Below are 15,600 nucleotides of genomic sequence, written 5' to 3'. Positions count from 1 at the left end.
CTTGTGGAGAGCAGCTATTATTATTATTATACTTCATTAAAAATCCAAAGGCCAAACCAGAGCTTCATCCCCACACACAGAGAGAGAATCACCGTTCCTCGGCCGTACGGAGGTTAACAAAGACAGGAAGATCAAATAATGCATTCATCACATGCCGAAGGGCCCGGGGCCAAGTTCATGTCAAATCCATAACAAGCAAAGTATCCTCGGCCCGGCTTGTTTCCCCGCACGCACGTCACACTCTGCTGGAAATCTACGTAGAGGATGTATTGATCTTACTGGTGCTTCCTTTCTCACAAGCTCCAAACAGAGCCGCCGTATCACAGGCAGCGGCGCAAAACAAGCTCCCCCGCCCCCCGGCCCCATAAAACAAAATAATAAACCGGCCGGCTGCCAAAATAATCCAAGTACCTTTGTGTGTGCGAAACGCCTTTGTGTGCGTGAGTTCCATCAGCCGGCGCTAATGCACTGTTATTTGCTTCCTTTAATTTCAATAGATGAAAATAGTTTGTTTGTGTGTGTGTGTGTGTGTGGTGTTGGAGGTGAGACTTCTTTCCCTCTTGGAAGTTTTATTAGTTGGTGACATTCAGCTGATCTTTCCTCATGCACATTACTGTTGAGTTTTTTTGTTATTTTTTTAATCAAATATCATTAAAGATCCATAAGGTCAGGTCAAGGCCAAGGTGCATTAAACCAGCAGGGTGGGTGTTAAGATACTTACTGTATGTAGCACTACTGTTCCTATATTATTTCAACAGTGGTGGCCCATGTCTGCTGGAAAATATTCCTCTACTACTAGAAAAATGTAAATTCAATGACAATTCACCATCTGGTCTTGGTTGATTATGCAGAATGAAAACAAACTGGGCAATTATTAGCTCTGGTGCAATTAGTCCATTTATCATAATAACAATATCTAATAAAAGCATCAATTCAGGGTCATTTTCACACCACAAGTGATACAGGAATTGATACCCAGGTCCTAAAACTGAAATGAATATCGGCACCAAACCTGCACAAAATCCTTAAAGAAATACTTACATACTCTGTACCAGACTTCTGCCCCATCATTATGAATTCTATTACCCTGAAAGCAATCCTAGTGTTCCTGTCCATTATGATTGTCTGCAGCACGTCAGCACCCCCTGGAAACAGGAAAACAGCATGCTGTTTACCGCGCTTGATTATTACCTTGTTTGTCCGGCCCATGATTGTAAGCACTGATCACAAGATAACTGTCTGAGTGATACGGACTGACTGTAAGATCATCAACAATGAAGCAGGGGAAGCCAGACACAATGCCACAGCAGAGTGCATTAACTCCTCTTTCCTCAAACGTTAAACAGGGATTAATGCTGCTTTGGGGGGAACTCTTTCTGTAGAAGTGATACTGCATTATGTGTTGCATTTGCTCACTTATATTGCACCATCATCATCCTCATCTTCATCATCAAGTGAGCGGTTTGTACACGGCAAAGCATTGATGTGTTAATAGCCAATGCCAAGTCACCAGGTCATGAATGTAAAATCAGTTTTGTTGATGTCTGCCTTCTGAAAAGTGTATTTCTGTAATGAATATGATAAGAAAAACTGACTCCTAGTGGATCAAGAAAGCCATTGCATCTGTGGTTGGGACAGATCATGCATCAGTGTTGGACTGGATAATTAGACTAACTTGCATTACACTTTAGTCCCATATACAGAGGAGGAAAAACCACAGAATAAGAGCTATATATAATTTAAGTACATATTTTATTTGTGGAAATATCTATAAAATGGGGACTGCATATCCTGTATGTTATGTATATAGTTCATTCTGTAGATGTTTTTACAAATAAAATCTCACCAATGAAAACCCTCCACTGTATCCCTAGTTATGAAAACAAGTAGCTGTCTTAACTGACATGGATAAGAGGTGAGTGGCACACATGAAGCAGGTGGCATGTGTGAGGAAGTGAAGGGCCACTCAATCTTTTGCAACAGCCGAGGTCACGTTTCTGCTTTCTGACACTGTGTGCACAAACTACTGGGGCCTGCAAAAGCTGGTGCAGCCTTAGAGGCATTTTTTTTTTTTTTTTTTGAAAATGGTCAGAAATGAAAAAACACCTCTCTCTGATTGCAATCGCAGAGAGCTCCTGAAACAAGACTCCAGGAGCGACGGAGAGGGAAAGAGAGAGATTTAAAGGGTGAGGAAAAGTGTATGCTGACTGAGTGACTTTCTGCTCCCTCTCTCTCTCTCTCTCTCTCTCTCTCTCTCTCTCTCTCTCTCTCTCTCTCTCTCTCTATCTCTCTCTATCTCTCTCTCTATCTCTCTCTCTATCTCTCTCTCTCTAGTGTGTCAAGCCACCTGACCATAGCGCTGGCTGGTGCCTTTTGCATTTTCACTTGTTGTGGGAAAACCACATAAATGCAATTTAGGTGATTATTTTTACCATCTGAAAGTGTGTAAACATGATCGCTTATGTGTTGAGTGAGTTTCATGAAAGTTGTTAAAATCAAGTTTAAGAATTTGTAGTTTTCGCGGATGCGTGGTTCTTGTCCGGCACCAGCAGCGTGACGGTTTAACAGCAGCCGGTTCAGCTGCTCTGACTCAACCTTTCCGCCCCTTTTCTCCGAGCTCGTCCAAATGTGTTAGTGGCCATGGCCAAGGCGAAGCCCCCCCACCTCCCCCCCACCCCGGCTCTGCAGAAGGTCGAGGCAGCTGTGTGTGGCCCTCTGTCCTTGCTGGGGCCTACCAACTGCTTAATTAGCCTGCCACATGGGGCGGGAGGCGGGCACATGAGGGGGATTATGGGAAGGGAGGGTTTGGGAGTTCGGCTATTGGTTCTATGACAAAGCTCGGCTATAGTTCCGGGTCCTCGCCTCTGATTGGCTGAGTCACGTCCGATGCCAAACTGAAAAACAAAACGAAACGCCACTAAAACACCTAATACACACCTGTGACCGCAACACTGCTTATGAGTCATTTGGCAGCCACTTTGTTTAGCTACTGTTCAAGTATCGCTTGGTGGGAAGATGTCATTTAAGCTACACTACCAGTCAAACCTGATTGAATGTACTATGTTTTTCATTATCTTTAAGCCATTTTGATCTAAAGGCTTATGCTTAAATGCTTGAAATGTGTTTCTTAGACAAATATAAATAGTGAAGTTGATGCCTATGTATGAATTTCTTTCCAAAGTCTTTGCCTTTCCATCAAGGCAAAGGGTGGCTACTTTACAGAATCTAAAATATAAGATAGTTTTGATTTGTTTAACACTTTTTTGGTCACTGCATAATTGCATTTGTGTTATTTCATAGTTTTGATGTCTGACTATTATTCTAAAATGTGAAAAATAGTAAAAATAAAGAAAAATGTGTCCAAACTTTTGACTGGTAGTGTATTAAATAATAAAAAAATAAAAGATCTGAATATTTTACATTCTTATTTATTATAATGATGTGTTTCTGCCGTTTCATAAAAGCAACAAGCCGCTCCAGGCCGTGGTTTACAGTCATGTTAGAGCGCCTTTGCTCTGCTTTGCCTAACAACGCCTCTCAGCTTTTCTAAATCACGGCGAGCCGCGGCCTCGAGTGGCTTATTGCCTAAATGAAAACGGGGTACTGAGTTATTTGCTGCCCTAATGAGCTCTAATAAAAAAAAAAATAGCAGGACTCATAGCCTGGGTGACCACCACACACACACACACACATTCCCTGTACTCCGCTGCATCTGCTGCAGCAGAATCCCATCGGCTATCCAGTTACGGCCCGCCTGGCCAAGGGCTTGCATTAGTGGCGTAGGAGAGCTGTGAACAGGGAGTATCATGTGCTGTAATATGGAAATTCCTCTGTAATGCAGAGGCTGCGGGATTGTGCGATTACTTAATTCATTTAGCTGAGTAAATGTTACTGGTCTGCCAAGGCGCAGAGGGGATGGGGGGGTAGAGGGGGGCAGTGTGTGTGTGTGTGTCTGTGTGTGTGTGTGTGTGTGTGTGGCGTGGAGGGGAGTTGTCTTAAGGGTAGATGGTAAGTGTGTGTGCGTGTAATGGCATGCATGTGTGGGTGTGTGTGTGTGTATGGGTAGATTGGAGTGCAAAAAGGGGCCTCAGTAACAGCGAGTTCCACACAAGGGCCGGGTTGGAGGCTACAGTTTCACGTGTCCAGGGAACAAACCATTAAGAGAGACTGTCGAGCCCACCAGGCCCTCTGCAGGGCTGCTCCCTCCTCCAGCACCCACATGACCTCTCCCACACAGTGATTTGTGACTCCTGACACTTTAATTCATTGGAAAACACAAGTCAGGACCCAGGAGTTAAGTAAGTCCATTAACACCAGGCAGAAGTAATGCTCTCCAGTGCAGTGCCAGCACTGCCACCCAGTGTGATCAAGCCTGCAGCCCCAGGTATTTCACACTGGATGAATGTTTCCTGGAGGTTTTACAGTAAAATGCTGGGATTAGAGTTGCCAACACCATAATGGGAACCACCAGTAGTTTTTTTGATGAGTTTATTGACACTAAATAATTGTTATCATGATTATGGTACCTGTTATGATACCTTTCTGGCAACTTTATCGTCAGTGAATGACTGTGGATATGACCGCGGTTTCTTCAAGTAGGCCGGTGAGTTATGCATCAAAACAGAGAGAACAGGAAATAATGAAATATGCTGACTAAAAAGCGCACATGGATTATAGAAGTTAGTGTCAATAGTTGTTAAAGTAATTCTTTTGACAATGATATATTTAGAGAAATTCTTACACAGGTTACTATGAACGAATACAGAGATGTTCAATAATGTAAATAGCACAACAAAAGTCTCCCACATTGTATGATAACAGAAAATTCTCATCATGCTTTACAGGGTGTATTTGACATACTTTTTATTGGCTTGGACACTATAAATTGGTATATAAGTTAATTAAGTGTAGTATATGGTATAACTTATATATATATTATAAATTATAGCTCGTGCACAATCTTCCAACAATACACAGGAAATTACATGATGATATTGAACTACATTTTAGCAGCATTTTAATGTTCAATTTGATCATGAATTTTATTATTATGGAAAATGTAACAACAGAGACACAGCAAACTATTGATGAGAATGAAGTTACCGCCATACATCAGGTATTGTTCTTTGGTCTTTTTATTACATTCAACTGTTCAAATTGAGAAAATGATTGAGAATTAGTTGTTTTTCCACGCCACGTAATGTGAAAAATCAGCCGCTGTGCTCACTGAATCCATCACTTCCCTGACAGTGTCTCTCAGAAATGATTTCATTGTCCTCTAATCCATTATATGGAGCAGCACTGTCAACTGAGCTGTAAATGAATCAAAACACAGCTGCTGGGGAATGGAAAATTGGGAACCCAATTCAGCTCGAGCAAAATGGAAAAAGGTGGAGACGAAAAGCTGCTAAAACTATCTGACAGATTTGATACGCTCTGCAATGTGGAACAGAATTATTAATTTGGGAACTGGGCCTGCTAAATCTATCATTCCATTATTCTAACAGGAATCCAAAGGACATTCGCAGCCTCCAGTTTAGCAGTGAGCCTGATCTGTTGTTTTAACAGTTAAAAGTCAGTTTATCTTCCATTTTAAGACGAGGAAGTGTTACCATAAAGTGCGTCGTCGGTTGGAAACTTTGCACTGCCACCCCATGGACACTCAGGTCATGGCACCTTCTGTGGAGATGTGAAAAGGGATTGTGACTGCAGCATATCATGATGTTTTGAAGGCATAACGCCTCGTTACAAAGTCACAACTCCAGCCATTTTCAACAGGCACAGTGGCACAAGATTGCAACTTCAAATGTTTAACAGTAGCTGCCATATACACCTCAGTGTGATCAACAGAGTGGATTTGGTGTATATTGTTTGGCAAGCTGCTGGAGTTGTTCTGTGTATTAATACGGTATGCTTCTTTCTTGGCACTCTTCTTCTTCTTCCTCTTGTTCTACTCTTCCTCCCCCCTCCTCCTCCTCCTCTTTCTCCTCTTTCTTCCTCTTCTTCCTCTTCTTCTTCTTCTTCTTCCCCCCCTCCTCTTCCTTCCTTCTCCTTCTTCCCATGGATGTATCCTTCTTCTTCTTCTTCTTCTTCTTCATTTTTAAATAGAGTGGATAATCCAATATCCTTAGCATCTTCATCTTTTTTCTTAAATAAGACAGCACTACTTTCTCTGGGTGCATCCCTCTTCTTTTTCAATATAGATGTGTATATATATACAGTATATACACATATATATATCCCATTATCGCCATATAGCCCTTTGGGTCTGGGTTTGAGTCTGCTGTTGGATCTGCTCGATATACATACATTTTGTGCGACCTGTAAAAATAATTATAAACTCTACTTCTACAGAACGTCTCAAACCTGTGCTTCAGAAGGCTTTACTTACAATACTGAATAAATTAAAAGCAAAAAATAAATGTAATAAGAAAAATGAAAAAGAAATAAGAAATCACCTAAAAGCCTGTCTGTAAAACTCTTCAAGAACTTTGATTTGAAAGACAATACTGACTTCACCGGCCTAAGCTCCTCAGAGCCGGCTGTTCCGAAGCCGAAGGCCTCCCCGAGCAGCACAGGCCCGATCCCCGTCAGCCTGCAGTCTAGACTTCAGAGAGGCCAGGAGGGTCCTGGCTGTGTGGTTGTGGGGTCTCACGGCAAATGCCAGCGGGAATCACAGGGGGCACGGGAGCCTTGGAGGTCCTGGTTTTACAGCGCAGCGGTTCACAGTGTACACACCGGGCCCGGCTCGGCTGCGACTGGAGTTTGTCACTTGCAGATTTATATTTCTCTCTATTAAACCTCCTTTACAAGCCCACTGAGAATCCCAGAGATGTAGGGAGGGAGAGAGAGAGTGAGAAACACAGAAGGAGAGGAATGGTATAAAAAGGGAGAAAGCAAGTGAGACACCAAGACCAAAGAATACTTTTAATGACTGTAAGAGAGCTGGGGGAAAATGTGTGCCCATGCCAGTCCGCAATATTATTAATGTTGAGTCTTATAAAGCCTGCAGTGTGAGACTTACAGATCATTTAGTGGCACTTCAATCCATCTAGAGTGAAATCACTGATGTTTAAAGGGGATTTTTTGTGCGTGTTATTCTTACTGGGACAGTTCAATCAATCTTTTTGAAGATGATCAATTCTCCCCCAAACACAGAAACATGCAAACCAAGACTTTAACCGATGATGTCAAGATGTCTGGATGTGTTCCATAGACAATGAAAATACAGGGGGTGGACAAAATAACAGACACACCACATGAAAAAGGATATTGAACTTTGAAGTAACTGAATCATAATTATAAAGGAGGTTATAGAGGTGAGTCATATTAAGATGACTGCCAATTAGCAGTATGTGTCACCTTCGAAAGAGGTCAAAGAAGTCTGACAAACATATATATATATATATGTATATATATATATATATGTGTGTATATATGTGTATATAAAGTGTGTGTGTATATATGTGTATATATATATATATATATATATATATACACACACACTTTTGTATTATATATGTTTTATATATGTTTTCAAAGCAATATGAGGGAAATAACAGAGAGGCCAAATAGGCCTCTTAAAACATTTCAGGTAAAAAACTGCAAAATTGTAAAACTATTTTGGTCTCAAAAATCATGACAACATATAATAAACATGGACAAGAACAATAATGGTCACAAGTCAAAGCTCCCTGACAGGGATAAACAGACGCTTAACAGGATAGTTGCTAAACACCATAAAACTATGGCGTCAAATTACCTCAGAACTGCATCAACATATCTGTGACACAGTCTCAACAAAAGTGTAAATCTATCAGCAACATAACTGTAAATTGTAAGCTTCACAATGCTGATATTTATGGCAGGGCTGCCAGTCAGAAACTGCTTGTATCCAAGGCCAGCACACAAACACGCATAACCTGGTGTAAGGAGCACAAAGCAATGGAAAAGGTCACATGGTCTGATGAGACGTCTCTCAGCCTTTCACCCACAGAAAGCCAAAGGATGCATCTGTTGCTAACTGACAAACATGGTGGTGGATCTGTAATGCTTTGGGCAGCCATCTTGAGGTTCAATGATTGCTCTACTTGGTTATTTAACTGCCAAGGAATATGAGGCCATTTTACAGAACCAGGTGCACCCTAAGGTGCAAACACTCTTCCTTCATAATGTTCCCATATTCCAAGATTATATACTCCAACACCAGGATGAAGTCAAACTCCCTCCATGGTCTCTTCAATCAGCAGATCTAAACATCATTGAACCTTTAGGGGAAGCAGATTTCCACCTCAGAGAACTGGAGGCTTTTCCTTCTTGAAGAAAGGTCCACTATCTCACTACACACAGTTCAGGATGCAGGATGACAGGAATCCAAAGAGGATTGAAGCTGTTCTGAGGACAAAGGGTGGGCCTGTTCCTTATTACATACTTGATATTCATTATTATTTTGCCCACCTCCCACCCCCCTGTAAGTAGCTTTCATGGATGGAAGACTGACTTTATGTACTTGTTGAATGTTTGCTTGAGAATTTAGATCCAAACTAGATTTATTTTATATAGCATTCTATTGTCGGTCTAACACAGAAGTATCCGTATCCCCATAAAATCACCCTGGGAGCTTTCACAGTCATCTTCTCCATCCGGTCCAACTCCTTCCCAGCGGTCCGATACATCTCTGTGTCATCACAGACTGAGGGAAGAGAACAAGCTCTCCTTTCTTATTCCTGACAGTAAGCGACAGCGCAGAAGTGAACGCTCTCAGTTACAACTGAAATGTCCTTGGGAAAGGAAAACTCTATTTGAAGTATGCCATTAATTGGTTTCCTCCTTTAAAGCCTTTCATAGAGATGAAAGCATTTATATACTGCAGCTACCGTGAGAAACCAAATGAATTAATGTGGAATGACGATGTTGCTTATTGCTTTTTGATTTACACTACAGTGGCAGTGTGCTGAGCGCTTATGTCCGACTGGAGAATGCACTTAAGTGTCCAAGGTAGTGTCAGCGCAGTGCCGCCTTTGTGCACAAGAGGGCGCTGTGTCTCTTTCTAACCTAAATCACTGCATGGCATTCAGTCACAGGCCTCTTGTTTCCCTCTCTGTGCCGGAGATTAATGAGAGGTGTATAAATTCAGAAAGCATCGCCGTTGCCCATTTCCCCTGCACTGCCTCTGTGACGACGGAGAAGAAGGAGGACATGAGCTGCATGCATATGGACGAGAAGCATATGGAGCATATGGAGGGGAGGTGGCTTTTCCTCCCTGTCCTTCCCTCCTCTTGAAACCAGCCACCTGCATTATGACAAAACTCTGTGTCCCTGTCCAGAGGGCAGCGTCCCTCTTGTGAGGGCCGTTTGAGGCAAAACCTCGCGCACTTCAGCTGAACCAGGAGACACCAGCCCGTAAAACAGCATCAGAAATGGGCAGGTTGTGTAGGAAACGGCATGGGGGACGTGTTTCACTGGCGCGCGCACCGAGCACACTGTCATCCGCATCACATCAGACACATTTCCCAGGATTCCCGCGGCCTCGGCCTCAGCCCCGCCGCGAACCGGAGGACCGGCTGCTGAATCACTACGTCTAAAGATAGATATTCATTTACAGCAACAGCATGGGTCAACCAGTGCCGAATGAAGGGGAATCAAAAGTCACAAGGAGTAAAAAAAAAGTTCAACAGCCTTGTTTGCAAGGCAAAAGAGGCCGGCATATGGCTGTCTTGTCCTCCCACCGCAGCCCTCCTGAGAAATGGTGTTTCTCGCAGTAATAAAGCTGTCCCATAACCCCATAACCTCTGTAATATTCATGATCCCAGCCTCGGCCCGAGCACAAAGTTTGTGCCTCACAAGACAGCTTGATAAGTGTTAGACCTGAGTCTGTTCCCAGGCTCAAACATAACAAGGACATTGTCTACCCGGGTTACCATGGGACGAGCTAGTCCAGACTCCCAACACCGCACGCCGGCTTGTTAAAACACACTCCTCATTGGTGGAGGCCGCGCGCTTGCCGAGAGCTATCTGGCTTTGTTTACTGATGTCACGGCCGAGACGGAGCCCATAATAGGCAATGGCTCATCTCAACATTACGACCTGTTTATAAGCGAGGTGAAAAATGACACTTTTATTGCCCGTTGCAGCGTCCCTCTGTCCTGCCTTGCCCCATCCTGTCCTACCTTGTCCTGTCATATCAATGGCGCACTTTGGGGAGACAAATATGTCAACAAGGAGCCAGAGAAAGAGACACAACAGAGGGGGAGAGAGAGAGAGAGAGAGAGAGAGAGAGAGAGAGAGAATGTGTGAGGGGGTGGCTATCTGGACACTGACAGCTTTAATGCAGCAGGGCAGCTGTATCTGATAAACATACATTCATCAGAGACGGGGGCTGGCATTACTGCTGTGGCAAATGAGTGTAGAAGGAGAGGAGAGAGAGAGAGAGAGAGAGAGATGGGTATTCACAGTTTGTGCACTGGTCAAATTATGTCTTCTCCTAAGTCATGAAGTGTGGTTGTGACACCCATGCTAACCACATACACAGCAGCAGCAGCAGCAATAACAACAACAACAACAGCAATCATCATGTCATCATCATCTTCATCATCATGCTCATCATCATCAATCTGTAAAGCACTTTTCAAAACAAAGTTACTAAGTGCCATTAGGAAACAACAATATGAAATCACAAATCAAACAAACAAATCAAACAATACTGAAGTTACAACAGTTGATACGTTTTAAAACAGTAATACTACAACTTACTGTATTTACAAATTCAATTCACTGGATGACAATAAAAAGGCTTTAACAATACTCAAAAATAATATCTCAACTACAAAATGAAGACAAGTACAATACAACAATTACATGTTATACACATTTATATTAATAACTATCAGATGCATTTTAATCTGACTTTTTAAAAAGGACTTAAAACAGTAAAGAGGAAAGAGTCTGCCAGTCTAATGATTCAAGACACTTAGTCTAAGGACATTTAGTGTAAAAAAAAAAAAAAAGCCTGATCATCTCTGGTATTTAGTCTAGACTTAGAAATAGTCAGTAGAGTTTTGTCCATAAACCTAAGATTAAACTTTTGTTCATAGGGTTATAAAAGATCTGCAATTCAATCTGGTGCCAAACAATGCATTACTTTGAAAATGATTAATACGACATTCAAATAAGTTCTGAACTGCATTGGAACCCTGTGTAATGAGGCTAAAAATGGAGTGATGTGGTCATTTTGTCCTGGTTTAAAGCCTGGCAGCTGCATTTTGGTTCTGACTGCAGGTGAGACAGGGCTTTTCAACTGAACCAAGAATAGAGTGATTTACAATAGTCTAGTCTCCCAAGTAGTCTGATGCCAAACTGCCTAACATACAGAACACTGTCTTATTTTCAGATTGACGTGTATAGATTTCTTGATGAGTTTTGAATAGGTTTTATTTGCCCTAGGCGGGTCAACAGACTTGCTTCATCCATACAGGAGAGGATTTTCTCACTTTCTCACTAAAGCTTTAATTCAACACATGAAAATGGCCAAAATTGGACCAGCAGTGATCTAATTAAATGGAATGCAAATCCTTGTGTTTCAAACAGCTGTCAAACTATCAAACTAAGGACTTATGTGTTAAAAATGACAATCACTGTCAATCAGGTCATCAATCACCTACCCATAGAGTAGCATTTAGGCCTACAGATTCACCACACATAGGGTGTGATCAATGTATTACTGTGTTCTTCCAGAGAACTCTGATGAGTTAATGATGACTCACTGGGAATCTCAATCCACATCACAATTACAGTGAACGTATGAGATGAGAGAGATGGACGGATTTGCAATTGTTTTTTGAACTCACTTTGACTCACAAGTTGCGTCAAGCAAAAATCCCCACCTCCCTTTTTGGTTTCATGGTCATCCACAGTGTAAAAAAAAAATACCACATGATGAGAATAGATTCTTCTTCTGTCCACAAGAGTGCAGCAGTATCTTCCTCCGTTTCTTGGTGTGCGACTGCAGGGAAGCTCCGGCAGCCCAGCTGAGGAGCACTGCTTTGTTATCATGGCCCGTGCTATTTATAAAAGTCCTGATTCAGCTCCAGTGATGTTTCCATTCTGAATAAAGGGGTGCGAACTTTTGCTGTGAACCTAAAGGAACAAAAGGGTGCTCAAAGTCACTCTTAGAGCAGGTACCACAATGACATTTGTCCCTATTGACTTCTTGCCTTTACAGAAATAGTTGATCATGAAGAAATCCATAATTGTATAAGAGTAATGATGACAGTTGATGAGGATCTGTTACCATAACACAAATTAGTATCTTTGCAGAGTGATATGTATAGTCTACTGTCTGTCAGATGTCTCACACTCCCTTTGCACTGTACTGAGCTCCTGTTGTGCTTGCACCATGTGTGTTGCTATGGAAGCTGCTGTTATGTCTCTACTCCAATATCACCAAGGCAAATCCCCATATGTTTATTGTACTTGGCAAATAAAGTGCTTCTGATTTATCACATAATGGCATGTATAGCGCCATTACTGGACTTATTCCCATATTTGCAGCATATAGACATTAGACCGGGGCAAGCCTGCACATGTGTGTGTGTGTTGGGCTAGCAATTCGAATTCCGTCTAAAAGAAGAGAGCCGTTCTCAAATCTATTCAAGGACGGAGTTTTCATTGAGGTTCCAGTTACCATGGAAAAAATGCACCTCTGTCCCACAACCAAAAATGAAGCTTGCAGCAACTCAATACATCGCCGTGCCTTGATGCCAAACAACATGCCGTCTTACAGCCTGTCACTTCAAAAGCAGGGGGTAGCCAAGATCAAAATCAAAAACGTTTGAGAATATTGATCAATTTCATGATATATGTTTTAAAACGGTGGGACTGGGCACTGTAGAAGCGTCTAGAGTCATTCATATGACATGACACCCTTCATATATTGACACACTGAATCTCTGAAGGCCCAGGCCTCTAAAAAATCCATCAGCTTCAGATCTTTGATGCAGGATATTGTCTTATTGAGGTCTATACAACAACTGACAATAATATTTACTGGATAGATAGATAGTTTCATCTTTGCGTCATATTAATTCCTGAAGAAGCGATGACAAAAAGACAAGCCTACTTTCATCATCACGGCATTTTTCAGGCCTCATGATATTTCAGCCGCTGTGATTGGGTTGCATGGCCGGTTTATTAAACTCTGCAGCTGTTGTTTGTGGAAGGCACCAAGGAAACAGAGCTAATTGATGGACCTATTGAGTTACACTGTACTGCATATGATACCTCCATGGCTGAGGTAAGTCAAGGATACTGATATGAGCCCGACTTCGCTCCTTAGCTCACTGTTTACATACACAACTGTTAGTGAGGTTGATAAGCTGAGGCGTGTGTGTGTGTGTGTGTGTGTGTGTGTGTGTGTGTGCACGCATGTACACGCATGCATGCATGAGTGAAAGGTCAGACTCTATTAATACATAGGCTCTTTAAATATCTATCTTCAGTTGCTTTCTTTTACAAAAATGCATCACAGATTTGACATCCCAGCTGGCAAAACTGTTATGTATTTTCTACCTTTTTAAATATTTAAACCCAAAGCTTCTTTAAAGAAAGACCACACAAACATAAAGTCAACATTCAAAGATCAGGAATATGTGGATAACTCAATTTTGATCAAAAACATTTAACATTATAATTCCGTTTATTCACTCTCCCATGAATCATATCAACATCACTTGTGTACAAATCGCTTTCAATGGCTTTCAATAAACTAGAATGTGCAACTGAATCAACCAACAAAGTTCATGATTCAGCATGAAAAGCGTGCGTGGCTTTGAATGCCACTTCTGTGAGCAGCGCTTGAGTAAAATGGGGTCTAAATTGCTGTTTTGGTTTATGCGCTGCCCCCCACGACGCGGCATAATAGGTGGGTTGAGTGTGTCATGTGGATTGGGCGGGGGGTTTCCCAGGGTGAAAAGTAGATGGAAAGAGGAGGAGGAAGAGGAGGAGGGAGGGGGAAGGATAGAGGAGGCCAGACAGGAGAGCCAAAGAGCTTTCATGATAGAGACAGTGTAGGTTCAAACTGTCATAGTAGACGAACAATGGCGGGACAGGATATTGCCTGGAGCACCCATCCAAGCAGGACAGGAACCTGGGTGGACTGAAATTAAAAATCAAAATATCATAATAAATGGAATGTAAAAACAAGCGATTCTCTGTCAGATCACTGAAATTCCTCCATGTATGTTTAGTTCAATAACTTTATTAAGGATGAAGCACAAAAATTAACCCTTGACGTAGTGCTGGTTTTGTCTCAAGCAAAAGTTTTTCGTTTTTTTATTGCAGAATACTTAAAATGCCAACACATTCATTGTAATTAGGAATTTGTTTCTTTGCATTCCCCTCTGAGGTTCATATACATGTCACATATTTCAATATTGTGGTCAAAGGAAGGCCTGGACAGGTGATCCTGATGTGATTTCTTGAAATAATAGTAAATCCTTGGTTTTAGCATTTATTTTCTCTGTCCTATTTGTAGTCTGCTGAATGACGCAACTCAAAAAACCTTCAACAATTCCCCTCAGGCTGGTGGTGTGACCAGCCTGAGCCACCACACTTCATGTGTGTGTGAGTGTGTGTATGCATGTGTGATTGCATGTGTTTGTGTGGATATAGTAAAATAAGGTCAGCAGACAGTGCAATTAACTATTTCTCGAAAAAGAACTCATCTGGAGCAGAAGAAAGGGAGGAGAAGACGGATGAAAACAAGAGAAAGCTGCAGCTCCAGTCATCACCCAAACACACTGGTGTTCCTTGAGATTTATAGGGACGTGATGCGCTTGGTGCAGGGGCAGCCATGATGTTTTTAATGCTTGTCAGATCACCTTAAATTAAATAAAATCAACAACACTTTCACTCTTCGAGGGTGTTAAGCAAAAAAAGCTGGAACAGGTTGCAGCTGAGTCTCATTCATTTAACACTGGATATTGCTATTTTGCAAAAAGTAAATAAAGTTTATAGTTCTCGTTACATCGTTACATTATGAGGTAACAATCGTCCCAAACTTTCAAGAACTCTATTGTGAGGTTTCAGTCCATTCCAAACATTCTAGAACTCCATTTCTTTCTTTCATGAAGTTACAATCATCTTGTTCTGCAACTCCATTATGAGGTCACAGTATCTCTCAATATTGGATTATCTCCATCATGTGGTCGCAATTTCTCCCAATATTCTAAAACTATTCCATTGTGAGGTCATAATCCACATTCTGCAACTCTCATTATGAGATTACACTCCATTAAAAAGGCACAAATGCCACAAACATTCTAGAATTTCACTATTCGCTCACAAAGTCTCTCAGAATGCTAGAATTCCATTATGAGGTCACAATCAATCATGGTAGAACTCCATTATGAGATCACGGTTGTCACAAACATTCTAGAACACCATTATGAGGACACAATCACTGCAAACATTAAGGTCACTTTATGCTTAGATTTGCTGCATTTTTCCTTAAATTGGCCATATCTGAATGATTTTGGGGTGTAATCGCATTTTTGTGCATCTAATCTTATGATGCGAGTCTGCACATGCAAATATAAATGAGCA

Source organism: Centroberyx gerrardi, chromosome 18 (genome assembly GCF_048128805.1).
Source record: "Centroberyx gerrardi isolate f3 chromosome 18, fCenGer3.hap1.cur.20231027, whole genome shotgun sequence".
Lineage (NCBI taxonomy): Eukaryota > Metazoa > Chordata > Actinopteri > Beryciformes > Berycidae > Centroberyx > Centroberyx gerrardi.
Note: the sequence above shows the minus strand (reverse complement) of the source record.